Source organism: Stigmatopora nigra, unplaced genomic scaffold (assembly GCF_051989575.1).
Source record: "Stigmatopora nigra isolate UIUO_SnigA unplaced genomic scaffold, RoL_Snig_1.1 HiC_scaffold_25, whole genome shotgun sequence".
In the NCBI taxonomy this organism is placed as follows: domain Eukaryota; kingdom Metazoa; phylum Chordata; class Actinopteri; order Syngnathiformes; family Syngnathidae; genus Stigmatopora; species Stigmatopora nigra.
Genome location: NW_027551604.1, coordinates 4119179 through 4146054, shown reverse-complemented (window position 1 = coordinate 4146054; position 26876 = coordinate 4119179). Strand labels below are relative to the sequence as shown.

General features: G+C 38.6%; 1 long non-coding RNA gene across 8 annotated transcripts in view; it reads right to left on the bottom strand.

Annotated features, from left to right (window-relative positions):
- Positions 1–26876, bottom strand: part of LOC144192081 (uncharacterized) — a 148380-nt gene that overhangs the window by 77512 nt on the left and 43992 nt on the right. For 6 of the 8 annotated variants that reach the window (XR_013325041.1, XR_013325039.1, XR_013325040.1 and 3 more), the window contains exons 6-7: positions 18488–18585; positions 381–488 (exon numbers count right to left, since the gene is read on the bottom strand). This is a non-coding gene — a long non-coding RNA (uncharacterized LOC144192081). Of the gene's footprint in view, positions 1–380; positions 489–18487; positions 18586–24866; positions 25251–25324; positions 25358–26876 lie in introns of those variants that run through there. The other 2 variants (XR_013325042.1, XR_013325043.1) reach the window with 2 other exon arrangements.

The following is a 26876-nucleotide window of genomic DNA, read 5'->3' as shown; positions in this document are numbered from 1 at the left end:
CCCCCTTTTCCTTTCTACTCACGGTATATTTTGAGCAAGCCATTACCAATAGTGTATGACATGATATATTTCCCTCAAACCTTGAGTCAATTCAGAACTGCTTTCCAACCAAGCTAATTCACTTTGGCTCTCTGTCTGACAAACACTGTCAAAAACTGTCATTCCCTAGTACACAGAATTGAACCCTACACACTCATATATCAATGTTTACAGTCTTTTAACCATTTTTGTTATATTAAAGGGGAACGCCTAGTACTAACGAGAAAAAACTCACATAGGATGAACTGCGAAATCCAAATAATAACCTTCACCTACCTTCTTTTTAATGTCATCATTGGAATCCTAACCATTACCATAAAAAAAAAAAAACATTGACTTACCAGGCATTAACTGCTGATGTCATCATGAAGACTGACTGATAAAACCAACCAATGGCTGCCATGTCGTCGTAAAGAGCTCCATGTGGTCAATTTGAGGCGTCGTCAGACCTGAGATGAAATAAAAAACAATGTGAGTACATGACACAAGCTAAGCATCCTGGGAGAAGGCAAAGAATATGAACAGATAGTTTTTCCCCGACATCATCATCACCATCACAGCAAAAGCAGCGCATAACTGAGCTAGCATAAATATTCTTTGGGAGTGTTATCGTCTCCCTTTCAACTTTTCTTTTTTGTTCCCGCCCATTTCCAAGTCTTAGTTCTCATTTCCACTGAGCCAGGCTCTGATCTCTCTCCCGCTTGTTTTATCTTCTGCCTCTCTCCATCTTTCTCTGGGAGTCTTCCACGGCGTGGGATAACGAGCAGATCCTATTTCAAATAGATCACATCCTAAAATCTCATATGGCAAATATAAGGCAAATATATTTTTTAATTGCTTCTATCGTAGTTTTTCTTGTCATTTTTTTGGGTACCCCTCTGTAATTATACCAAGTTCTAAAGGTGAATATATCAACCTTCACTTAAGTCTTCCTCAAGCTGTATTGCCTAGCAGTTCCTGGACATCAGCATCCTTCTACCAATATTCTCCTTATCTTTCCTCTGAACGTGTCAAAAATATCTAAGTCTGCTCTGACTATTTTCCCCTTAAACCATCTACTAAACTTGTCTATCCCTTAGGAGGAGCTCATTTGTAATGTTATCCATTCTAGTCCTTACTTACTGTTCTCTCTACAGGACCACATTTTAAAATAAGTCAATTTTCCTAACAATTATTTATACCATTAGTTAAAAACACAACTTTTAATGATTCAGTTGCAATGAAACATACTGTGAATCCCAACGCCTTGACAGGCAGAAAGGCCTAATTTGGTATATTTTATAATAAGGACTGAGGAAAACTGGTAAATTATTTGTTGTCATTTCACAGTATTTTACATGACTGTTTTGGTGACTTCAGTTTTGTTTTTCCCCCAAAAAATGACAGTGACAGCAAAAATATGTCTTATAAAAAACATTGGTCGCACTAACAAACACCATTAACAAGAAAACTGAATGTAGGCCTTTTTTAGTCACTTAACAAAGAAGAAACACTAGGAGCAACTACTGTATCTTTTTCCAAGATAATTTGTTGTCATTTCAGTTAGCACAGTGAGTTAAAACCCAAAACAACATAAAAATCTGATTGCTGGATATTGGGATAGTATACATTAAAATGGGCTTAATCCATGTTTATACTACAAAAGCGGTAGGACACTGATTGGATAACGTAAATGCATCCAATAATCCATTGTTGCTGCTGGGTCCTGGCAAAGGTAGCCCCGAGAAGCAATGCCATGATCCTCTGACCGTAAAAATCAGTCTGATTCCTGCTTGCTTTGAGGTTTTCATTCCCAGAATCCCTTCAAACACATCCACACTCATTTATGTACAGACATGGGGGATAGGCGCAACAATCAGATGCCTCAGATGGGATTCCAACTGCAGGCAGAAAAAGGGCAACAGCACTCTGGCATGTACCCAGGCAGACCCTGCCTCTCTTGCCAAGTCCTGCCAGTTAGTTGCAAGGTGAAAAATGAAAAGAAAATCCTTTTTCCGTGTTACCTGCTTTTGTACTACAAAAAGACGGGCCTCAATGACAACTACAAGCTACAATAATAAGTCCATTATGAAGTACTTCATCTCCAGACTATTGATGGATTACCTAACAAAATATTTTCTGACTTACAATACATAATGCCATGCAAAAGACATCATTAACAATGCAACATTAGCTCAATTAAATCTGCCACGCATTCTGTGTGACCTCCACTTACAATTGATCATTAGCAGAAAGTGTCCTCCTAATGGGAAGAAAGTCTAATTGAAACTGCCTCTAGTTTGAATAAATAAAATAAACTATTCCAGCCTTGGCAACCTCAAATGTACATTGGTTGTACAAATTATTGGAGAAAAAATGTGATTTTAATACTATTCCCTCAGGAAGTAAATACAGTTTACAATCATAACATTGCAACTATCTAAAAACACAAGAAATGGACAACACACAAAGTCTGTGACAGCTGGAATATGTTGACCACATCAACACATGCGAGGAAAGAAGAATGAAAAAGGCAGCAAACATAATTTGGCCAAATCAAAAGCAAAGGCGAGGACGAAAAGTGGTATGTGTGGGTTACATTAATATAGAGTGCCTACACAGGGATGGGAGAGACTCAGGGGACCATGTTTGTCTTGAGGACGACATAAAAGTAAACAGTGAGTTTTCAGATTATGTTGGAACTCTCACTGACCTTTTATCACCTTGCAGGCACCACACAAATACTACTGTAAAAGAGGTTTTTGTTCATTTTCACCAGAAGTAATCGGCAAAACCCTACTCAAACATTAGCCTAAATATCAATTTTCTCTACGTCTATTTCTTTCCTGCTGCTTTCTCTAAATAAACAACATAATATAAACAACCACAACATAAAACTCCCATGTGGCACATTACAAATGTTCCAGTCCTTTGCATAAAATATAGATACAATACACTATTATGAATAATAAAGATTAAATAGCTATTCCACATTCCCAAAGGAGAGAAAACTGATGTTTGCCTTCCTCAAATGAATAAAACTATTAATATTGCTGTTGTAAAACAAATGACTAACAAAAAAAACAAGACAAACTACTGATGATTGATCTTTCTAAAAAGTAGTGTGCCACTTAATTTCTTGACAGTAAATAATTCTAAGCTATAATACAATTTTTTCATCTTAGTTAACATTATTCTGTTCACTTTATGATGGATTAGTTATGGATGAGAGACCACCTGTAGAACAGAGCATCAACTGTGCCCGCAGGACCCCTAACGACACGCTTCCCATTAATGCTTAATTAGCAAAATGTCCCTGTTGGTATAGTGTGGAGCTGCTTAATAGTAGCAAAGGTGCTGTCCAACAGAGAATATCAGTGTCAAACACCTCTTGCAAGTTTAAATTGACCGGTTGTCGTCACCCCCTGCTGATGCCCAGGAGACATTTTTGTTGATGATCTCTATCCACTCAGCACTTTGCCAAAATAGCCATCAAAAGTTTCAAGTAAATGGTGGACTGGATTGAAGCTTTAAAATGGAAAAAACGCACACACACACACACACACACTTTTAATCATATAACGCTCAATCACATGTCCTGCTAATGAAGCCACTCTGCCACAGGAGCAACGTGGGAACATTTTTATCATTTAGCTATAATTAACACCTTAGCAGATGAAGCACCACTAGCACGGTGCCACTGCTAATTTGGCCTTAATGCATTTGCACAGTGAGCTGCATTTTTCCCATTCCAAACAAAGCAATAATTGCATTTTTGGTAATTGAAACAAATTATACAGCCAGACCAGAGCCAAAATGCTGTTGTTTTCAATGAGCTCATTTCTTTGTTTGCCTTGGTGTAAACTGTCCATTGGAGGACATTGTGAGTGAGAGGATGTCACTAATGACTTAAAAAAGGACAGACTAAACACTTTTTTGACCAGAATGACTGGCGACTGATGTCATTTGTGAGGATTTACCCAACGTCAGCCAATGCAACCACTATCCTATTGAAATAATTCAAACCATAAATACAAACAACCACCAATTTATAATGGCATGTGCAGCATCCACTTTTAAAAACATGAAAACAAAATGAATTATTCATGACTCCACAGTTGTTTTGCCAGTAAAACATGGATGATGTCATCTATTGCCTCACATGATGGAGGGTTGCTTCTTACATGTTGATTTATGTGAGTTATCGTTCATTGATTACGTTGACATTCATCCTGCCGCTAATTAATGTCGTCATGCTTGACATTTAGGCAAGATCTCATATGTTATTGACTTGAAGCGTCTGCAAACAGAATGCTTCAATGCAAAAATATCGATAGAGAAATCACAAATGTGACAAGGTTCGACATGTTAGTTTTTGGGATGACGATGTTGTATATTTAAAGTAGGTTATATAATGAGATGAGACGTATTTATGGTTTAACATTTTCCAACTCAACCACTGTTATCACATCTTATCTAAGGAAAAAAATATGATTTGTGCTATCAGCATATGTTTCTGCTTTTCCTGTAAGGACAAAAGATGATAATAATAAGAAGAAAAGAGGAAAAAATAGCAAAGTTGTAAATTGTTTGGGTTCTCATTGTCATTTTTGATGCAAAATGATGGAAAATGATGCCAGGCAGTCTTAGTTTGGGGTATATATTACGTCACCCTTAAACATTTGACACTGCTATCACTTAAAAAATCCTCTCCAAGAACCACTATAATGATCAACATTTCACATGGCACAAATTCATTTCACAGAAAGAACCACACTCTGTCTTAACTAGAAAATACATATTTGAAAGAAGCTGCTCCAAGCCCTGAAACAATAACTGTCATGATTATCTCTTATCCTGACCAAACAGCTTTTAACTTTCCTATCCTCCCAGGCTCCCCGTTATGCCTTATCCTACTAAAAATGGAGGCTAAGAGTGTGTGGGCGCCCATGCAATAGGATGGAATGCTACACTACATTAATATAACCCTCTTACACCTTTAAAATAAAATGATGCATCCATACAAAATAGATTGTTTTTGTCCTGTAGCATTGCCATACTTTGTGTTGATATTACATATCCACACATGGACTCACACTCACACAATCTTGACCCTGATGCTTTTCATTACAAATCAAGCCCGGGAGCTGATAGCAGACCTCTCGACCTCTGTCTTGCGACCTTCGCGCCTGCGGATGCAAAGACCTCGCCATGAAGAATTGATGTGCAATGCGAGGATGGGATGGAAACCTTTGTTTACGGAAGGGAATAGCTTTCCTGCTTGTTGTTTAGGGACATTTCTTTTCCATACTGATTTTGCAGAGGCCAATGGTAGATATTAAATAAAGGTAAATAGCCATCATAAGAATACTGAGGTATAATAAAGGTAGATAAAGTAAAGTTTTTTGAAGTTTTCACCCGGTCATCAACTGAACTGCATCTCAGTCTATGGCGAGCGGGTTTTACGACAAGAAATACAGTATTATTTTGGGAGTACTACTTAAAATTGGGTACTGTGTTTAAAAAGTCATAAAGAAGATCAATGCAAAGAGAGAGGAAAAAATAATGACACGAAAAAGCACTTTAATTTAATTAATTTAAGCTATATTTGACTGTAATATGACTTATTTACTTATTAATACTACATCGGTACTGTTAGTTGTATACCTTAGCCTGCACAATTGATGTTTTGATTTTTTTTTTACATTATTGGGAATTCTTGCCGATTTTTGTTCTCAACCAGAGCCCCATATGATTAAAATAGAAAGCCTTTAGCCCGAGGCGTTGACGCGGACCTCCAACCTGTTACTCGTACCGTCTTTTGTAGCGGTGAAAGTTGTTTCCCTTGACAGAAAACTTGACAAAATCTGCCGACCATGTCTCAAGCTGACAGCTGCACTGTGTTTAGAACGTGTTCTATAATTTATGTGAATGTGAATGTATAAAAAGTAAAAAGCTTACAGAGTGCAGGCAAGGTGGAATTGAGCAGCTCTGCACTTACAAGTACCAGAAATATTTTTTCATAACCTTATATTTATTCACTTCTGTTTGCTTACTGTTTTCAAGCTAATGAACAAAAGTGTCCCTTTCTTCTGCCCAATAAAATAAAAAAAAATGTGGAGCAATTTGGCTTGGATTGTTATTGTAAATATTGTTTTCATTTTCTCCAGTTAAAAATGAATAGATTGAAATTAAGTCAATAAATCTTTTCTCTGTAGGACTTTTATGTAATGGGAAACAATAGATGTGACATTTAGTCCATTGCTTTAATTTACAAATTAAATATGGAGTTACAAATGACTATGGAAAAGTATATAACATATGAGCATGCCAATAGTCCCATAAATCTTGCAAAAAGACGCCAGGCAAATGTGCAATGCCTCCTAAAAACGTACATGAACATTAAATATGTCACGTGCGGGCTACCTGGCACGCGTTGAAGGGAAGTGATTTTTTTTTTCCCTGACTTGGAACAATAAATAATAATAAATCGTCCCATCTGGATGGTGGATTAAAGCTATACTTCAGTAGAAAAGCCTTAAAAGTGACATTACGATGGCAGCCATTGGATGGATCATAAGGCGTTCTTTATGGAGACATCTCATTTTGTGTCACACGACACTTCAATTATTTAACGCTACTCTTGCTCAGGTTAGTGGGATACATTTAGCATACTCACCATCTTGACTCGTGTGATCATAAAACTGTCAAAACGAATGAATTCTAAAAAGGATTGACTGCAATTCATTGTCACACACATGGCATTTAATTAGTAGTCAAAAGAGGAAGTAACCTCAACCCTTGCTGTAACACCACTGATTTAAAAGCTAATCCTAAAACATTCATATTAAGCCCAGCTGTATTTAAACAAGGAGGTTAGCTGTAAAGTGTTTCACCTCGGCGCATTTGGAAAATCAGTGCAAGTACAAAGTGTAGTTTGAATTGATAAAAATGAGCTTTTTTTTAGATGAAAAGCCAAACAAACTAAAGTTTTCTGAAGTCAAAATTGAAATAAAACGATTTTTATTCAATGTAATTTATTGGGAATGTATGAAGGATCTACTCATTATGTATTTATTCATTAACTTATTTATTACCAATTTAACTATGTCTTTTACTGTGTCTGTATTCTCACCCTCTTGCTACTGTGACAATAACATGTAATAAATAAAGTTATCTAATCTAATCTAATATAATCCTGCATATATTGCATTGAAAAACAGTAACAAAAAGTTGTTGTAATGTATTAGTGCTGAATTTATTTCCACACCAGCTTTAGCGCATAAAATATAAAGACAAAATCACTATGTTGGAATTTATGAGCCTTTAAGCAGTAAATGTTTTTTTTTTTTTGTATACATCCACACTTAAGTGCTGCAAGGGGAAACAGCATCATTATTCACCCTGCAAACTCTCCTCCTATACCCCATTTCTTCTTTTCCCAAAGTCTCGAAATCCTGGTTTCGAGCCGATGGAGGGAGGAAGAAAAAAAAGCTATTTTATCCACTGGCTCAAGCTGTCAGAAGCAATTGTTGCCTCAGCTTTCTTATCAGGCTGCAGATCAGCAAGCTGATTGAAAGTGCACTCTCATGACAGTCGAGCTGGCGTGTCGCATTGACCTCGGTTGAATCGGCAAAAAAAGTGCACCTGACGCTTCTTTGTATGAAACATGTATGAAGTCGCAATATTGGCACAATCAGTGCTTTTTAGAAGGATAACATAAATGCGAGAAAAAGTATTCAATTACACCAAGGGTCGGGAACCTTTTTGACAGAGAGAGCCATAAACAATTCATATTTTCTAATGTTATTTCTTGAGAGTCATTCTCAGATTTGAATGGTAAAAATACATAAAATGTGTGGTTTTTTGGGTGATTTCACCACTTTTAAAGTACAAAAAGTCTCTGAATTATTTTGACAACAATGTTATGTTGTTGCTAATAAATCAGTATCAGGGATATCATACAAGCAGAAGAGTAATAAAAAAGCAAACTATGATTGAAGAGGTGATAGAAGTAGTGTCACAGTTTCCATATTTAATATCACAGGTTAGTGCAGAGCCATATGGACCCTTGGAAAGAGCCACATGTGGCTCCCGAGCCATATGTTCCCTACCATTGAATTACAGCAACTACGGATTGTTGACAATGTTACTTTGTGCCATTCGAGTTGAATGCAAATTCACTTTTCCAGTTAAACCTATGTTCTTCTGAATTCCTTAAAATAATCATAGCAAGCAAACTATAGCGTTCAAAAAAAAAATCTCCGTAGGGTGAATCTTTAATATAATTTTTAGATATGCTGCAGACATATTCAAGGTAGACATGTATTTTTTACTGGGATTTTATCTGCGTGTGTACTAGTCCATAGAAAGTTTTCTGTGTGTAGGACAAATATCTGGTAAAAAGTTAGACACTACATTAAAAATAAATCAGTGAACTTTTGACATTTTTGCTCCCACATCTCTTATTTTTTTTCTTTTTGACTTTTGTTTTAATGGTGATATGATGAGAGCCATCAGATTGATAGAAAAAAATCTCCTAACACTGGATTAGATGTTTTCTGCTATTATACTCTTGATGTCAAAACTTGAAAGGGCAGATAATAGAACGCATGAGAAAATCCGGCATATGCAGAAGTCAAAAACTCAAAACATTGACCTCCCACAGGTGCTCGCTCGACTGCCTCATCACTTCCAGTTAGCGTGCTGGGTAGATGTAAAAATAATCATCTTATTAATAATAATAATGCATTTTTCATTTCTACACTCGGCTGCTCGTGGGCTTTTGTTCCTGAAAGGCTGTGAATTTTTGAGATGCTTAAGAGTAACAAATATGCACACACTGTAGCTGTTTAAAGCGTCATGCAAATCATTTCATTGTCAATGCATGCGGGATGTTATGCCTGCTGGATGTTTAATTCATAAAGCAGAGATTGAATTATCGCGTGGATTCTTACCCTCCAGCAGTTCTTTATAATAAAGCGGCTGCAGGCCTGTCATAAAGACTAATAAAGGTGTGAATGCAAAATACTGCACGCCTTACATTAGGGAATGTGTGTGTATATATATGTGTGTGTGTCTGTGTGGGCAACCTTGGCTCTTTGCACATTAATTGTTGTTTTGTATTAACCAGCCTGTTTTTTTCTTTTATTTTATTATTTTGACCTCACTTTGCCTCCCACGTGCACATCCATACACTAAGGGATACTCATTAAAGAAACATAAGCTTGTACGTGATATTTATTGGAATGCTGTTCCCTCCTATTGAGTTTTCCTGTATTGTCTCCTTAAGGAATCTAAGAACAAAAAGAAAAACTGTAGACAGTATGTGATTGCATGTTATTCGCCGGATATATTTCTTAGCATAGAGTATTGTAGGGTGAAAAAAAAGTTAGTGGGTATAAAGAGAGGAAGAAGGTAGGTAAGTTTGTACGAAGGTAGGTAATTTTCGAGGTTGAGCGAGTTCAAAATACTGAAGATTCTGGGAAAAAGAACAAAAAAAGTAACTCTTCTATGAAACTTCTTTCCATTCTCACAGTGTGCACACCACAGCCTTCTATCTGACACCATTATTCTTTGCCAAGACAATGCCACTCCATTTTCCTCTTTGACTGTGTCAGCCATCTGCTTTCTCTCCCTAAACTTAAATCCCTAAAGCTTGCCTCTGCTTTCCAACAATGTAGCATTTTTTTACTCCTGTTACTTTCCACACTTCTTCTCTTCACAATAAAAGGGCAGTGTCCAAGATGGTGACAATGGCGTATATGTAACAATGTCTGACTGCTTTCTTTCCCTGATGAGTTCATCTTGCTGAAGAAATAACCGCCAGGAGATGAAGACCAAGGAAGGTAGAAAAGGGTGGCAGGCGAGAAAGATCAAGGCGATAAACTGGAAGATGCGTCTCTAAATGGAGAAAAAGGGGTCACCTTATCAGACCCGTGACACTCAGTCTTCCAAAGAGTTTGTAGCTTGGGGGTGGCGGCCCCCTCAGCACCTCCTTGATCCTTGCCGATCAAACAGCCAAAGCTAATCGCACTAGGAATCGTGTCAACGTCCAGAGGCAGTTTTTTGTGATATGAAATTGATGCGGGAGGCGCGGGGTTCCGTTTGTAATCGTTTTGCGATAGAACTGACTCAAGCTCTGTTGGTGAATGCCAAAAAAGGGACAAAGAAGGAATGAATGTCAAGTTTTAGCAGGAACATTTTGCATGGAATAAGATCTCCAGGCCCAGAGAGTCAAGACCAGGGAAAGTAAAAAAATAAAAATATATATATACCGTATTTTCACAACTATAAGGCACACTGCATTATAAGGTGCACTGCATTATAAGGCGCACCCTCAACAAATTAATTGTTTTTTTCCCATATACAAAGCACACTGGATTATAAGGCACCCTGTCTATCTTATTTTGGAGAAAATTTCAGACTTTTAAGTGTGTCTTAGAGTTGTGAAATTACATATAAATATATTGTTAAGTTTATAGTTTTGCTAAGATATAGTTATGGTGAAAGGTAAGCAGATATAATTGAAGAGGTAGGTTGAAAAGTAGTACTTACAAGTAGCTACAATGGTGGGTAGGTTCACCTGAATATGAATTAATTTGAACAAAGCATTACATTATATTCCATCACAATAAAAAGCCATCATAAGAATACTGTGGTTCCAGTAGTAAATCATTAAACATTTGAAATCTCAGCATGAGGCAACTATGTTGGACATCATTTCCCAGCAGGCCTTCTACCAAGCCAGCTTTTATCAGAGCTCAACAGATCTCCACAAACATTTAATTACACCGACATGGGTCATAAATTAGCGCTTATCAAGGCCATTGTTAATGAGCGGTGGCGCTGCAGTAACGGGCTGAAGATGAGCAGACAATAGGCGACCTTTGAGGCTCTTCCCACAAGATAAATGAGCTGAGCGACGGCAAACTCGTGTGCTCACAATGGACTCGCCAATAACTTCCTGGCTCTGTTTTCCCACCCACTCATCTTTTTCTGCATGTGCAGCAGGTGCACCAAAAATAACGTGACCTTTCTATGACTTTTCATAGGGGAAAAACCAACACGTGGCCAAATATTCCATCCAGTCAGAAGTTAAAAAAAATAAAATAAAATACTTGCTCAAAGCTGTGGCTGCCAGTTTTCGAACACAGTGAGAATAACAAGTAGAATTGACTAGTATCTTGTCACTAGGGAATCCATTGTGTGCCTATATTGAAGCTGACTGTCGCTGACTAAACTGTCTGATACAAGTGACATAAATCCATTAGTGATTTGGACATGGGTTTAATTTGTTGGTTTGTGAGCACACTTGTGGTGAATTGAAATCAAATATGTGTAGAAGATGGTGTGACATGTGACTTAAAGTAGCATTGGACAATGACGAGCACGGCGAAGCTACTTTGAGCGAGCGCAAATGAAGCTTGATTGATTTTTTTTGCACTTAAGCACTTTCAGTGTGTGTGCGTGTATGGACGGAGTAATGGGATTAATGGATCTTATAATTGAGGTGCTTTGGGGGGTCAATGTTAGATTCTTAATAGAGTTTTTTTTTGGTTAGAGGGTGGGAGTGATGCAAGATGACACAAAAACATTCAACCCTATTTTTTGGGAAATTTGAACTGTCAAAAGTCTACTCTAGGAAAACTATCATTGTGCACATGATGAGAATTTGAAAGCTGATAGGACTACTATTAAAAAAGATGTGTCATATGTGAATGGTACATGCAGTGTAGAGACAGAGGTGAGCTTCCTCTTCTTCTATACATTAAGATGTCGGCGCCTGGCCCCGCAGTGTCAAAATGGAATTGATGGACAGGCAATCTATATGGAAATAGTACACAAGTCTAACAATACAGTGTATCCTGTGGGCTTCATGGACAGCACAGCTCTTAATCTGTGTGGGCGCTTGTGCGTGTACGTGTGTTTATTGTTGAGCTTTGACGCATCCATCAGCTTTAAGAGTTCATTCCCCTGCAACATGGCAACCCTTCATTGGCTTTCTGTAAGTAGAAGTTATTTTCAATTCCCCATTTATTTGAAGAAAGAAGTGGGTATTCAACAAGAGGTACACCTTCACTCAAGGAACAAACAAGATTGAGGAAGGTCAAAATTATATAAATAGAAAAAAAACCTAAAAATAGAAGATTAGGTACTGATTGGAAACTGAAGGCCAATGACAATAAACAGTATCGTGTTTCCATAGCAACAAGTTATTTAATCAGAAAGGATGGTCAACTCTACAAGATGTGTCCAACAGTTCTTGAGAATGTGGTCACAAAAAATACTATATTTTATTTCAGTGTCGGCCAGACTGTGCAATCAATAATTCCATCAATTAGGATTAGGAGAACTGCATTAAAATTGATTCCTTTATATGCTTCACTCTCACATTGGTGCAGAGTATTAATTAAAACAACAAAGATTTAGCAATAAGGGCGGTGTTGACAAATGCTTACGTTTGATGCAAACTTCTAAAGCTGTACATTTGAGTAAGTACTTAAAAGAATTCAGATCAAGGTTTTTATTCTAAGTAAAGATGTCATATTTTGATCAAACACAATCAATCTGTTCTGTGAATAACTAAGCAAATCTAAAAGTATACAATGTTGAAACGACAGACGACACTAGAGAAACAAAGCATCTATCCATCAGGAATTCCTGGTAGAGACAAACAGAGTTCTAAAGCAACCTCTATTCTCACCTAACCTGGCTCTGTGTGATTTGTTTCATCTTCCCCAAGCTCTCACGACAGAGCTGCAGGGGATTCTGTAAGAATCCTTGTGGGAAAGCACACCAGATCACTTTGAAGGGGAAAACTTATAGTTTGGATTTGAAATATATTCTCTGTAGCAAAAAAAATCCTCAAGGCTTGGACAAAAACCAAGTCACAAGAACCCAGGGGTCCAAATTGAGCCATTGACCAAAGTAAGCTTAGCTGTAATGGCAGTGTATGAGTCAAAGGAAGCCCATTGGGTCAAGGGATTACAGGATAAATAAGAAAAGATGCTTTTTTTGTTTTTAACACTTTAAAATGTCAGCGATCAGCACCAAAGCTGCAACTGTCTGAGTTTCCATTGTTTTTAAAGTGAAGAAAAGAGGAGTTGGGTTGGGTTTTCCTGACAAAGGTGCCACTGCTACTTTAAGTAGGTCGTCCCAATTTGATTGGCGGCTTGAACAAACCCTGGCATCATTAGACGTCTCGCGCCGGGTCCTAGCATCAAAGCATGGTTCCTCCCAAAAGCCCAACAAGCAACTGTCACAACAAATTAAGGATGCTTGACACAAATTCCTGTTCACCCTGGGATGATCTTTTTTACCTGCTTTTATGTGTGTGAAAAATACCAGCAACGGATTTCATAGCCGAGTGAATCCAACAAAATGAAATGTCCTCTGAAGGGTCCACTCGCTCCATTTCTTTTGAAAAAATCTCATGTTTATGGAAGCGAAAGGAAGGAAATACCTCAAATGCAGGTTTTGAGTTTTGATTGCAGCTTTTTTTTTGCTCATATCAAATCAAGTGTGAGGGCTTAAAAAACAGTTTGCGGCCTTTGATAAAAGCTTGCTATAATGAGGAAGTATGAAATAAAGCCTCCCACTACTCAACAGTTTGTGTAAAGAGAAACGCTTAAACACAAAGAAAGCCACAGACATCAGCCTCCGTGCTGGAAGCCACCAATGCTGCCTGAGGTACTTGAAGACTTTCCACTTATTGTAAATTAAGCAGACTCACCTATTGCACCTAAAATGATGCCCCCCCCCCCCTTGCCATTTTACCTCCTAAAACCCAGACTATTGCTAGGCATGCATTTTTATTTAGGATACAACAGTGCAAAAACTAAAAAATGATCTTTTAACATGATGTAGTTTCTGAGAATTATGATGTCCACATCATAAATAGTCCAACATTTAACACTAGTCTTGTCACAACCAAAAATGTGATGTCCACACATGGACGCCAGGTCCTAGGACGTTAATGCAAAATAGAGATTCTATCTGCTAACTAGAATATTGACAACAATACTTCAAAATGCTTAACCCTTTTTGAGAGTGTATCAGAGAAATATAGTAGAAAAAAAACAGTTATACAGATCAATAGAAATTTAGTGGACATGTAATTCTGGCAAAATTGATGCTCCAACTACAGACCACAGCATTAAGGCAACCTAAACACAATATGGTGTTATTTACTGTCCTAAAGTTGATACTAGTATCTGAAGGGACCTCGATACAACACTAACAAGTAACATGCTCATTCAGATTATGTTGCTAATCGCCATGAAATCAGAGAAGAGGATGAGGATTGGCATCAATTGGGTACCATTTCTGACAGAATTGGATGTATAACACTTTGGCGCCTGTTTTCAGTGCCTTCTTAAGACTTCCTTGTTTTGTGTTACTTGAGTGATGCTATTTCTAGTTGATCTGATAGAGGTGAAAGGATCAAATGAGATAGAGCAGAACTATCTTGGAGGAGGGTGCCATTTGCAAAAAAAAAAAACATCTCACTGAGGAAAACCCAAATATTTGTCTGGCAAATGAAAAATTCCCTTAAAAATGTCACCACTACAAACTCAGCAAAGCAATTACGACAAGTTGTCTAAGATAAAACTCCCCAGCGACCAGATCGTCTATTCTTAGAAACGTAAAAGGTCCCTTTGGACAGGTGTACTTTGTTGGAACAAAGATGGATTGCCTTCTTTTTTTAAGTGATCCAATGGCATTTTTTTCCCAAAGCTCTGTCAGATTATCATCTCCAATTTTGTAAAAAATAGTTCCCAACCCTGTTGCAGGATTTTGATTTAAATAAGAACAAATAGGCGGTGTTAATGTGATTTTATCCATGCGCTGCTCAAATAAAGACAGCCTGACAGGTAAATACTAGGAATGTCTTTACAAAGAAAGAGACAGGCAATACCAAGTGATAATCATCAAGCAGGGAGTCATCCCAAGTTTAAATCCAATGTTCTTACAGAATAACACAAAAAAATAGCAAAATAGATGACAGCTCCAATTGCCAAAATCAATCAGGACTACACATTTGTGCATGTTTTTGTTTCTTTTGTTTGGGGGGGAAAAATTGACTAAATACCCTAAAATAAACCACTATTGTCAGTCCATTTTTCAATCAATAAAAGAGTTGCCTCCCAAAACAATCTTCGAATATAATAGCTAAAAAATGCATTCATTTTTTAGGAAAGTGCAGCAAATAGAAGTTTGTCAACAATAGACCAAAAATAATATATACACTATATATTATAATATAATACACTGAGCCTGAGTCTGACTCCCATAAGTAGATAAAGTAGAAGGTGCAGTTAAATTGGTGAATTTCACATTTAATAGTAGTGAAAATAAGTGATCTTAATGGTCAGGGCCGTTGTTCAGTACAAATGAAAAATATGCTCATGTTTTGGTGTTAAAGTGAAAGCCAACACAAATATGATTATTCCTCGAGGTGTGTTGTACTGAGCGGGAGCCATTAGTCATCACCATTCCATCCAAACACGCACTCTGTGTAGTGCTCTGTCTCATTAGCAATGATAGTCAATAAAAATGAGCAACCATTAGGGAATTTTTCACGCTCTCCTCAGGACCACTAATGGCCTACAATGTTCAAGCAGATCGCCGGTCAATGTGTACCGTTGGAATTCACGTAGTCGACAGTATTCATTATTATGCCAGTAGCGTTAGTGGTTGCATTCCAACCTGCGCAATATATCAAAACTACCCTCACTAGTGTCATAGAAACCTTTGCCTTCACCTTAACAGATGTACACACTTCTAATAATAATAATAGTATGACTTTATTCTAGTTTTATTACAATTTTGATCCCGTAATATTGCAATGTTTGATTTAAATCTCATAATAAAACAACTCTAATCTCATAATGTTAAAATGTATGTCATTGAGTGTCATAATACGATTCTTGTAGTACTATTTTTGTCTATATTTGTATTTTTTGTTGACTTTGACACCAAGCAGAACACAAGAACTACAAAGTCTTCACATCCTACCTGTGGATCAAAAAGCCAGGGGGCATTCTACAAAACGGGCTCAATATTAAGATTCATCACTCTTCCTTTACAATACTCCTTACTCAATAACTCTCCCCATTTATTCAGTAGTAAAAAAAAAAAATGTAAAACCCCCCTCCAAGCTTCGGGCCTAACTGCTTCTCCCATCAAATTATGTAGTCTACATTTGCTGAAATGTTCGACAGTGTTACTCATTAGACTATTTCATACAATCCTGAGTGTTTGACATTTTCAGAAACATTTGACTAACAATACACAATGTAAATCAAACTGCAAAATACCACCAACAGAGCTCAAAGATGAAATATGTGAAAAATCCCACTGCTATTGACGTACTGGCGAGCTCCGGCATGCACGGAAAGAAGAAGAAAGGGATAACAATGGCACGTGAAGCAGGCAGTTCCAATCCATCACTTCCTCAATTAACATTTGACCAGGATAGATGGTAGACTGAATTGACATTTCATTAGTGGCCAGGCCAGTGTAGCACCGTGTCAGTCATGTTAATGGTCAGAGGAGGCTGGAGACTCTAATGAGGATAATGCCAGATGCATCCTTCTTTTTTTTAACCATACATGGGGTAAAAAATCACGACAATTAATTTTGACCACATTTCTATTTTCCAAACTTTGAGCTTTAAGTGAGAACATCTACTTTTTTTGCCTGGCTAGAAACTTAATATCGTGTCTAAGATATTTAGACAATGTGCTAAGCTTATAATTTACAGTCGCTTTATTGCTGTTAAAGTAGAATTAAGTTAAGGACAAGCCAATGAACCAGCAATCCCAAAATAGAGTTGAGCAGTGCAGTCTTGCATGTCATTATTCTACAATTAAACAAGCCTAACTGCCTATGTACAGTAGCTAAAGGTGCACTATACCAAAGGAAAAAATAATAGAAAAATGTATAAATTAAATATAATAGTAGAAAAATTGAAAAAGACAATTTTTGATAAACAACATCTCCTGTCTAAAGAAATGCCTTTCATTAATAACATTTTTTTCCCAATGCAGTCTCTACACAATTCAAAATTCAATCATCCCATCCTTGTCCACTATACCACTTTAGCCACAGTCTCCATCTGCAGATTTATCATATATACTAGTTTCCCACGATGTTAGCGATATATGCAGCTGAGAGATCTCACTATAAATCTATCATCTTCTGGACACTCGGCATGAGCGCCATCTTGCAAACAGTTGGCCATTTAACGCATGGCCTGAAAGCTATTGAGTGTGAAAAGAGCCCTAATTGGCAAATCAAGGAACAATATACGAGGGGAGATGATGAGGCTTGGCTCAATCGATGCCCAACTGAATGGCATGGAGATTTAAATTCTACTGGAGAGTGAGAAACGTCTGCAGGAACTCTCGGGTGTGCCTGCCTCCGACGCGGAGGGTGAATGACCTTTAAACTACAGGGAAGGGATGTTACCTATGGCCCTCCCCTGACACGGCCGATCGATGCGGGCGCAAGGCTGAGTCCAATCGATGGTGGGTTTAATGTAGTCCACGGCAAACATTGGCTTTTCAAAGGCAAACCAGTGGCACTTTTTCCACATCACTTCTCTCCGTTAAGTGCCAATCCATTCCCGACTGTGGAGGCTCTCCAGCCCGAGGGGTGCAGATGTTTACAGAGCACGTGCGCCGGGTTCTAATTTGTAGCGCTAGACTAATTCTGTGTGTAGCCATTTGCCCTTTTTTTAAGCTACAGACACTTGAAGCAAACTCCCTCAAAGAATACATGTTCAATCGAAGTACGTTTAGTACGAACAAGCCTTTTTCTAATGAATTAAACACATTCCAAAGCATAACAGAAACGGCAAACATACTATCTTTGCTTATTGCTTTGTGAAAACTGAATAGTTGTACATTGTATATAGTATGTGACTTTGCACCCCCCCCCACTCTATAAAAGTCAATACAATTATAGAGAAAAATGCCAACATTTGTCCAGACAACTGAGGCTTACTCATGCTAAAATGTCACATTTGCATTCTTTTAGAGAGGCCTCTTTCCAGTTATATGCATGAACTTTACCTTCGACTGATAAGACAAGTGGAAACCAAACACTGGGTTAGGGATACTGAAATGGCTTATTGCTCCATAGAAAAACATGAAATCTGAGTACTTGTATTCTAAGACGGGAAGAACTATGTATTTTATACCTTCCAAATTTCCATTTACTTTACACTAAAATGTTTTTTAGGGGACTTTAAATGAAATGAGTTGGGTTAGGCAGTAAAAATGAATGTATAGTTTACATTAGAGGCTGCACTGCCCTCTGGTGTTGTAGCCAAACGTTATTTAAGCATTCAACAAGATGGTCTTCCACCTTTCCGTTCATGTTCTAAACTGTTGATCAAGTAGTCTAACACATTGTGATTGTGAATTCCTTGAGAGGATCTACATTTGATACTTTCACATACCTCCTCTTGGCAGCGTGAGCCGGTGTGGAAGGTGGGCTGTGGAAGGTGGGTGTGGAGGGTTAAAGGGTCACAAGTCTGGATTGCTCTGCCCTCTTTGCCTAGTGAGAGAAGGGAAAAGGAAACATTAACAACTTCCCGTGTGATGGACACATTCAAATGGCATTCCCGAGATTTCAGCACACAATGTGAACGTACTGTGGCGATCCAATGACCCATTAAGTGTGCAGGCCTAGAACATTAATATTTTTCAAGACAACTTTGGCATTAAAAAGACACAGATTAAGGAACAATATGATTTCAAACTGAAGCATTCATTCTTTCAACGACCAGAAGAGGGAAGCATAGTATTACATTCTCTCAAGTCATAACTGCCTCTGATATTTCAGCATATAAACACATCTACATTTCAAACTAGGAATATACACTATTTTATTTTCTAAATATTGCTTTCAAATCTCCTTCATTCATCTCACAAAAATAAGCTAATAAACAACCTCCTATCACAATTCAACATATTAAAAATGGATGAGCTCCCATTTGTTTGTCCTCCAAGACGAACCCAAACAGAAGTTACTTTTCCCCCCTATTTTATTTTTCATAACAAAACTGGAGAATCATGCAAATATTTACTGCGCCTTTCCCGTCCCCTCAATAAAAAAAACAACCATAACATATTTTATTGACATTCTTATATTATTACTCAGTTGGAGGAAAATGAAATTAGAGCAAGAGGCGCACTCTTCGCTAAGACTGAATGTCGTCTATATTATGTATACATAAGTAAAACAAAGGAGGGCTGGGGGTACAGAGTATGGCCTAAGGGGGTTGGGGGTTGTTTAAGGAGCCTATGATCGTACTGAATTGATGACTACCTTTCGGAAAACAATACATGTGGGGGGGAAAAAAGCTTTTATAAATACATATTTGGAGCGAAACTCACTCTAAATGTGCTTCACAGAGGCTTTTATTTCATTCTAAAAACAGGCCGAGACCATTTGAAAAGGGCTTTAGGGTGCTCAGTGATGGATATAAAAGCGTGCTTATCTTTATAGGCCCGCTGTCCGTGCATGCATGTGACTGCACACACGCATGTATTGTGCGTATATATCAAGAAACCAAAGGGGGGTTGTCAGAGATTAAAATGGTTTGGATGTGTGTGTGTGTGAGTGTGAGGTGGTAAGGGGCCCGGGTGTGATCTAAGGGTTCCCAAGGCAACCTGCTGCTGCTGCTACTGCTGCTACTTGGTTCTTCCAAGGTGATGCCCCCTTTCCCTCCCTTTCGTCTCATCTAGAACACCTGCAGGTTGTTGACACAAACCACGCCGATTATTTTCACGATCGTTCAGCACTCGCAGGATGGGATGCGTCCAACATCCCCCCCTGCGCGTCATCCGTTTGTACAGCTGGAATTGAGGTGGAAAAAGAAGTTGGATGTGCTGAAGAAACACAAAGAATCCGAGGAGAAACAATCAGAAAGCCCCGAAATCTACACTAGGTGGCCTCTAGGTTGTAGATTCAAGTCATTAGTTGATTTTGGAAAGGCTTGTCAAAGCAAAGGGGATGTCAGCAAGTAGATGTGGGAGTGAAGGACAAGACTCATAGAGAATTCTTGCCTATTTGTCGTCTGCTACTTCTACATTTAAGTTCATTGTCCATTCTTGTTTGAGTTTCAGGTGTAGGACAGATAGCTCCAGAAAAAAAATCTTTTAGTCCAGGCCCCGGAGAAGCAAAGTGCCCCTCTAAGATGCAAAGCAGTTGAAATTGATGACTGTTTGTTGCTTCAAGTTTGCTAAAGATGGCGGATGTTCCACAATACATGGGCAAAACATGAAAAAGAACATGGCACAATCACTCCAGCATTGCTAGGATGGCCATCTTCAAATAAGCATATGCCCTTCCTGGCACTGTTCCTAAAACATTTCAAAGCAAGCATGTAAAGACTGTCTAAGAAGAATGACGTGATGAGATACCCCCAGAGACGGCTCCTGAAGACCTTTGCATTTCCTGTTAGTTCAATAACGTAGGAACACGCTGCTCTATACTTTTGGATTCTCAGGCTGGCGAGGAAGGAACCGTCGTCTGGTCGCACGGTGCTTGCCACTTCCTCTCCACACAGCCCCACCTTCCTTCCAAATCACTCCACTTGCCCCACTTCATTCTCTTTTAGGTTTTGAATTCTTTCCTTTTTTTAATTTTTCATTCCTTCACTACCACGTGTTTTTTGGCTTTTTGCCTTACAGGAGAACAACAAGGTTTTCTCACATGAAGCAGGATGTTCTTCATAACTCAGGACATTCTTTGACAGTAAGACGGTAAAAAACACTGGTTTCTATATTTACGGATGCTGTTTTTGTCCTGGGATAAAAACGGGGCGGAGGAAGTTTTACGGTGGAACCTGAAATGCCTCCGAGGGAGTACAGGGTGGAAAAAGTCACATAAAAGCTCATGCCAAATTCCTACCGCGTCAAAGAGACGTCAAGCTGAACTCTGCAGACCGCTGTCATTTTATTCTTTTGTTGTTTTTATAGTATTTAGTGTACTTTCCTAATGATTGTTAATTCTGAATACTGTACTTAGTGTATATGTATCCACTTTTAACATATAATTTGATATTTTCGTTTCACAATTATTTTTTATTTTATTTTTCAGACAATCTTGTTCTTTTAACATAGTTTTGCTTGCGATACCTTACAGCAATGCATCACCTATATAATATAAAAAATGCATTTACAATGACCACATTATTTATATTACAATCCAATTATAATCAAAGATGTTCTCTTTTAAATTGGCTTCAATAATAAAATGCTCTTTTACTTTATTTCTCACTCATTTGTACTATCTACTTACTGCTTTTCCCCAAAAACTCTGAATGGTTCAAAGCGGATGACTATTACGTAAAGTAGCAAGTAAAAAGGACCAAATAGCGATGTTATGCATCCCCACAGATGTGTTGACTGGCGTGGCCCATTAGTGGCCTCCTACAACTCACCGCTGCCACCAATCAAAGCGCTGCTGCATTATTAACCAGGCCCACTTGTTTACACTCTCACAGTATGATATGAACACACATGTTGTTTACTCTGCGCCCCCACCCCGGCCTCGCCCCTTGTCCCAATACACATCCCCTATCTCATCCAATGGGGCGAAAATTGGCACTCTAGTGACGGGTAACAATAGTGGCATTTAATATGAGTTGTGGTCGCTAAGCAACCGCCGCTGAATGGACTGGTGTTGGATTACTGATCCTTTCATAATTAATTAGGGATTATGAATAATTGATTGAGAAGTGTTGGGTAATTTACAGTCGCGTGTAATTGGGACCCACTTCGATGACTTGACCCTGAGTGAGTCCTTGTTTTTGAATATTAAACTAAACCTTTTTTTTATTTTGGGTGTTTTTTTCGGAATACATGTCATTTATTAATTTATAGTTTGTTTTTGCAATGTTTTGTTGCTATTGTAATTGGATTTTGCACATCGACCTGATGTTGTGATTTGTCTTATGAATCATATAATGTTGGTAGACGTAAAAAAATGGCATTTTATATTGGTGACTTCCATACATGTCGAATACACACCTATAGTATCTATCATTGTAAAAGGAGAGTTGTGCTGCAGGTTGGCATGGAAACACTAATTGAGTGGGGAGGGGGGTGGATGTGCACATTTAGAAAGAGGCAAAAGAGGAGGATTTAGGTGAGAGCAGCTTGTGGGAGTTTGAGTGGGCCGAAAAGTGAGCGGGGGAGGAGGAAGAGAAGGGATGGAGAGAGCTCATCCTTTTCCAAGAACGCACAACTCACAATACACTCACTCACTTAACTTGCATTGATATAAAATCAAGTATGTTAATATTAATGGGCGAAAAACCCCTGGGACTTAATTATAGTCAAGTTAAATTGTTCAGAACCCGTGTTCTGTTAGTCTTACTTAAAGTTTGATGACCAATCTATCACATTTTTTTCTTGTTAGCTTTGGTTTGATACTGACTTTTTAAAAAAGTGTGCTGTAGGATGAATATTTAAGATAAATTGTTTGGATTGTTTAAAAAATAAGAGGTATAATAATAATAATAAGACTCAGCCGCAAATGTACTTCTACCAGTTTAAACTACAAAGTCATGGAAAGAAATGGACACCATGCAGTTTAAGCGGGAGATGTCTAAAAGGCGGCGCGGGGAGCAAACAAAAAGAGAACGTTGGCCGTCAATAGAAAACAGACGAGGCGGTTGAAAGGAGAGGCGGATTAGCGCGGTGTCATTTTCCTTCCTTAAGACCTGCCGTTGCGCCTTCATCCACTCCCAATGGGCTCATGTGCACACATGCAATAAAAGGCGTGTTGAGTTTTGGTTAAAGCGTTATGGCCATCACCTATCATCAGTCATTTATTTTAAATTGGTGTTTTTTGGGGGGATTTTTTTTAAAACTATGATCACCAAAGTGCTGTGATCATCAAAACGCCAATATTTATGCTTTAGCTATTCATTTTTTGTCTCATAATTTAGGTTGTTTTTTTCTAGTATTTATTACACATTTTTTGAATATAATTGCCGATTTTTGTTAAACATTACTGTCAGCGTGACATTTAATTTCCTAAACAAAGTTTTATGAGTGAAGGCGTCTTCCCTAAGAGCTCAACAATTAAATGTGTGTAAAGTTTAACATGAAACTGCCACAAAAGTCTCAAATTGGGGGTCCTCAGTTGGTAAAAGCGCCCGTTTACTGACAAGCTCGACAGGACGTAAAACGGCAGACAGTTTTACGGCGGGCCTGCATTTCGTTGCATCTGTATTTGTATCTCGTGTCGACAAGTTCGGAACCCGGCTCGGTGCTGGGTGATGACCCCGTGAGGGGTCCCGCACTTGTCCGAGGGTTGATATTTTGACCGCCTGACAACCGCTAGGCAGGATTACAAGTCGAGGCAGGAAGGATGTACCTGAATAAACATGCATTGCTGCGTAGTGGATGGAGAAAAAAAATGTAGTTGTTCTCCTTTTTACGGTGTGCTAAATGTTTGGGATTGTTCGTAAGGATCTATGTTAGTGATTTAAGAGAGGCAACGCGAAGGCTCATGTAAATGGGGGTGAGAGGGGGGTGAGACCCCGGGGAGCCATCAGGCTGAACTCGCTGTACTCGGGGACGTGCCCTGGGAAGAAACATCATGTCACGGTGATAAAAACAACATACACACCCTGTCAAGCGGTGGGGAAGGATGGATAAATGGCGAGCAGAAATGGAGGCGGGTGAGGGGGGAGTCTACACTTGAATGAATAGAGAATGGTGAATATAAAAGGAGGAAATGGGACATGGAGAGAGAATGAGATGGAATAAAAAGATCTGGCACCACATAAATGGACAAATGTTTTAAAAGAGTACATGTGTGTTATTAGAATAATAACCTAAGTCATATGTTTTGGTTTATTTATTGTCACAAAGTGTCATTTTCTGTGTTTTATGTAGAGTTTGGGGGGGAAAAGTACACCATTTGCCAATCTGCAGCTTGTTGTGAAATGGATTGAGCTCAATGTCACGATTGTTGTCCAAAATTATAACCAAAAATGTATTTTTAATATACATATTTTCCCATTGAATTTCTCTATTTCTTTCAGTAAATATGTATGTTTTTTTTCTTCAAGTCTGTCCATTTAAATGACGAATAAGAGCACAAATGGGTCCACATATAATATAATTTATCACCGCACCTCATACAAGCATCAATAGATATATTACCCAGAGGGCCTACAAAACCGCAGAACATAACATGCGTGTAGATCTGTGCACAAAACAGAAATCAATAAGGACACCAGCTGCATTTTCATAGCCTCACTAGAAAGCCAGCATAGTAAAGCCTGCACATGTTAAACCATATTTAATGGCTTTTTCTTTTGTTTTTTTGTGTTCCTGGGGTCAAGAAAACGGACAAAGACAACATAGTGGAGCGACCATGTCAATCAATGGAAGTCAATTGGCTCCTTCTGCTAGAATTATAAACTTCCCAGATTATTTGACTAAGTCAATCCTCCAAATGCATGGCTAAGGTATAAATATGGTGCAGTATCAAACTATTTATATTAATTAAGGGGTCATTGTGGACAATGCAGGTTCGAATACACTGTCATTGGCCCAACAGAGTGACCATTGGCCAATGCCTTCTGACAAATCCCATAAAAAGTACAGTAAGAGTGCTCTCTGTAGCTAGTTTGTTGGTTTTGCACAAAGAACAGTCAGAATCATACAGTCTAACCCTCATTACAAGGCCAAAAAGCATGATCACACCTGCCGGACAGATCTAAAACTTGAAAAAACTTCAGATTCCTAGAAACTAAAAGCATACATTACATACATAGTTTGTAATCTATTTGGCCTTGTCAACGTTTTTACCTCTGCGATTCATGAAGGGGAAAAAACAGCCCTGGACCCTGTCTCACATGTGTCTCCACCGAGTTCTGGGACTGCGATCAAAGACTCTTGCTTGTGGGATCAAACGACGTTGGGAAATTTATTGCTTTGTTTGGTGCCGGGGAAGAGGGTCCGACTCGTAAGATGCGGGCAGGAAGGATGCCTCGCTAGCGGCAATAAACAAGGACTAATGGCCTCGAACGGAGGCTCCGTCACAACATCCTGAGGTTCAACGCACTTCGGCGAAACATTATCGATGTCATTTGAATGTCCATTAAGAAGTGGCAGAATAAACAAGCGACTATCTCATACTAAAAGAGCATATGGCAACTGTTTATTGGATGGCTTCAATTTATAACTGTGATAAAAATCCTACTAAAGTGCATTATGAAAGAACTGAAACAGATGTTTTATGGCCTGAGTAAAGAGATAAAGCTCACCAGTGTGTCCTCCACAAAGCAGTTAAAGCCTAGTTTGACTAATAAAGCAGAACATCTTTGATATGATTTTAGATCAAGGCTTTGATCGACAAATACAATTCGTCAACAACAACAAAACTATCACATAATCAAAATTTAAAGATGAGAAAGAACAATTTGCAGTTGAGGAGTCCAACAGGGATGCGACTCGAGTCCACTTGCACTTTAATGCATGCCATTTCCAAACCATGTCAGTTAAATATGTGACAAATATTACAGTTTACAATTTTTGTCCGCCTAACGAGCCTCAATTCCGGACTCTCTGTCCCCAGCTGTTGTCTCAGTCTTACAATCCGAGTGTGAATATTCATCAAGCCGCTCCGCAATAAGCATAAACCTCGCCAGTATTTATATTTCGAGCCCACAGGGGCCCCGTTAAAGCGGTCCCGGTTCCGTTTATTGCCAGCAAATATGGAACATGTTCTCTATGTCTCCCGGATGAGCGCTACAACATAACACGGTGCATGTTGCTTCAATTAATGAACTTCGAGCTTGCAGTATGTTGGCTTGTGCTCACTCAAAATGTTATCGACATCGAGCCGCACATTTTCCACCCCGCACCCATTCCTAAGTGACCCTGAATAATTAGTTTTCTTCACCCGGTAAGCTTGCTTTGGATGGCACAAAGATTCTGAGCAGCTCCGACATCCTGGTGTAGGGAACAGTCGGAGGTATGCTTCCTGCCTACACCCCTTTCACAGCTCCAACACCAACAAATCACTGATTTGAAGCCTTGAATGATCCCGTCGAGTTGACTTCCCACTGGTTTACTTAGCAAAGAGCCTTAATTTTAGGGTGTGTTTTGCCCAATCCTGTTAGTCAAACAGGGACCCCTTACCAGGATGGAGGAGATTGGGCACAAGGCGTAAAGACAGATGGTGAAATACCCTCGCTTTGCTTCCACTTGCAGATTAAAGTGGCTAAAATCAAGACAGCTGCTTTATAGAGGGCGTGAGTAAAGCTCAGACCTCCAACAAGGCCAAACAACAACACCAGAGGCAATTTTTCATTTCTTCCTCAGACGGACCGCCACTCAAGTTAAGTGAAGGACAAAAATAATCACTAATAATGCTGAAAGTCCTCATCTAATAATACAAATGGTCAAATATTTCAATATCCCAGTAAAAGAAAAAATCCTCTTCCAATCAGTTCATAATCTAGAATTTTCTCAAATTTTTGACTTAGTTATTTTTCTTTACCATTCATAAACAAATTGCATAATAATGTTAAGTCCCAGAATGAAAATGGAGGTTCGGTTTTTGCGACCATGTTGTATTGTGTTGCTATGCCGGCTGCATTTTCAACAGCAGGGTACAATTTCACACCATTGTGTCCCACTCGGGCCGGTAGCGCTGTTTATTCTTGAGGGCATCAAGGGAATGTTCTTTTCCACTATGAATGAGCGACGGCTGATGATTTAAACATACTTCCTTCATGCTGGCGATTTATGGGGGGCCAGGCATGGGAAGTGGGTGTTTTTTTGTTTATCATTTTCCATTCACTGCACCAAAGA